This window comes from Rhea americana, unplaced genomic scaffold (genome assembly GCF_003343005.1).
Source record: "Rhea americana isolate MKP2758 unplaced genomic scaffold, rheAme1 scaffold_47, whole genome shotgun sequence".
Classification (NCBI taxonomy): domain Eukaryota; kingdom Metazoa; phylum Chordata; class Aves; order Rheiformes; family Rheidae; genus Rhea; species Rhea americana.
In genome coordinates this window covers 4,035,863-4,038,320 of record NW_028186612.1, presented here as the reverse complement: position 1 = coordinate 4,038,320, position 2,458 = coordinate 4,035,863, and the positions used below count along the sequence as shown (strand labels likewise).

General features: G+C 47.5%; 1 long non-coding RNA gene across 1 annotated transcript in view; it reads left to right on the top strand.

Moving 5' to 3' along the window:
- The first annotated feature begins 1,108 nt into the window (after window positions 1-1,108).
- LOC146589315 (uncharacterized) overlaps window positions 1,109-2,458 on the top strand; it is a 10,521-nt gene continuing 9,171 nt past the window's right edge. Inside the window, exon 1 of the long non-coding RNA XR_014897220.1 lies at window positions 1,109-1,659. This is a non-coding gene — a long non-coding RNA (uncharacterized LOC146589315). The remainder of the gene's footprint in view (window positions 1,660-2,458) is intronic.

Here is a 2,458-nt window from a genome sequence, read left to right as displayed (position 1 = left end):
TGGTTCTCAGATATCAGGGCAGTTTCATGAGAAGGCCGAGGGGCCGTTAGCATGACCTACAATGTGCACAGTCTGGCTGACACAAGAAGAAAGCAGCAGTGAAACCCACCATCCCCAGGGCAGCTGCATTCTGCTCCACGCGTGCAGGTGGGGCACGCGAATGAGTTCCTCTCTCATCTGTTTGTAGGCACAGAGTGGTCCTCGTGTTTGTTACTATACCCTAACAGTGAGCAATTTGCCAGCACACACGGATGTGCAGACACCCAGCTATCAAAATGCAGATTTGTTGTTATTATTCAGTGCGACAACGTGCAGAGGGCTGCACTCCCAGCCGCCGCGGCGCCACCAAAACGCCATCCGACGCTGACCACGTCCAGTTGCTTTTGAGCCGTGCCGTATTAACAAACCCGGCTCTGAGCACGGTGCTCCCGGGTAACCTCACACGTGGTTGGTAGCTGGCCCTCGTTCTGGAGGATGGCAGTGCCGGCGTCATGCTCGGAGAACGCTGGGCTCGTGGGTGTGGGAGGCAGGGAATGTGGGCAGGCTGGTAGAGCCTTGCAAGCAGATGATGAAGCGTTCCCTCCCCCTCTGCTCCTGAGACGTCTCACATCCCTCAAGCCCTTCTTCCTCCAAGATAATTAAGGGCACAGGAGAAATTAAGCTAATTCTGCTGGGGCTGTTGCATCTTTTTCATCATCAGTTCTTGCTCCCCTGCTTTCTATACATGTGTAATTAAAGCAGGTTTATCTGTTGTAATACGGAGTGTCTCGTTCCTCCAGACCGTTGTTTCGGGTGGGCTAGTATTGCAGAAGAAATTCCTTCCAACCCCAGCCCAAATGTGACTCCCCTGGATGAACGGCTCCCCCCTACACTTGGGAACCTCCCTCCCTGACCACCCCCCAAACGTTTCTGCTCTAAAGGGCCACGAATCCGTGACGGGTTACGCCAGGTCACCGAGTGACCTTCCCTGCGATCCCTATCCAGCCGGCATTAAATGACGGCCTGTGCCATTTTTAAATGCTGCCATCACGGTCACCTTGGCAACCTTCAAACACACCCCATGCCAAACTGTGACAGCCACTCTCGCTCTGAACCCTGGGGAGAGATTTAGTACAGGCATAAAGCGAAACAGCACCAAAGGGCATAAGGACAGCACAAGCCTGTATCTTCCTCTGCCAGGGAGGGATGAGTCTCGTGAGATTCCCAGCTCCGTTGTGTGACAGCCTGACGTTTCAGGGGAAGTGGGAGAGAGGGAAAACTCTCTGCCTCTTCGCATTTCATTGCAACCCGGTTGCTGCCAGCAGGTAGACCAAAAAGAGGAAAATCTGGCAGGTGGAAGGGAAATGCACTGTTTGCATTGGCAATATTGCTCCTGGTACCCAAAACAGAGGTGCCTCCCGGTGAAGTCATCAGCTCGAAGACCAGACAGGAGCTCATTTGGGTGAACTCTTACTGCAAGTCCTAGAGCTGTGCCTGCAAGCTCCTGCGCTGAGCCACCGACGTGGGATTGAACCAGATCCCATCATTTGGAAGGGCATCAAACTTTGATTTACACCCTGCAAGTGATGGTAATCCATCCATGAACTGTGATTATTCACTGCATATCTTCTTGCCTTTTAGGACTCTGCTTCTCTACTGGATTTACAAGACTCCAAACAGGTAGAGCTTTTTCAACTTCCATGCAGATCTGGGGCTTGAATTAATGCCACTTTCCCTTCCATACTACCATGATGTCTTAAGTTCAAGGATACAATTATCAGAGTATAAAGAGTCACTCAGTGATAGCTAAACCATGACTACTATCTTTACTACTTCACTTTAGCGTACGTTAAAAATGCAGAGTAACATATTCACTTAAATTTCTTTCATTGCAGGTACAGTTGCCCATACTTAATGGCTCTAAGGCCCATATAAACCCACTTATGAAGACTAAGGTTAGGGGTCTTCTGAAAGGGAATAGGTCAGCCTAATACTTAGTGTCACTAGTATCTGTAGAAATAGAAGTTGCAATGATGGCACTGATACTAAACCCCAAACCTATGCTAAAACCAGGATTATCCAAGTGCCTTATAAGACAGCAGTTTGAAAAAAATATATGTTCTCCTAAGTGGGTTTTTATTACTTAAAATTTCAGATTTAGTGGAAGTGTGTGCATCTCCCAAAGATATTGTTTCAGGTTAGACCAAAACTGAATTTGTTTCTGCAGTTGGCTCTTGTAACCGCACTCTCATAAATGTAACATGAGTAACAATTGCAGGGAATATTGTGGTTGCCTCTGCCAGTGCCTTGGGACTTTACGACAAGGTGGTTATTGATCACAGTAGGTAACAGTCTTATGAACAGCCTTTAGAAAACAATATTATCTTCCACAGATGATGAGGCTGTAAATTAATGGTGATTATTTCCATAATTTTGGAGCTGGTTCCATTTTACTGTCTTTTTTTTTTTTTTTTTTTTT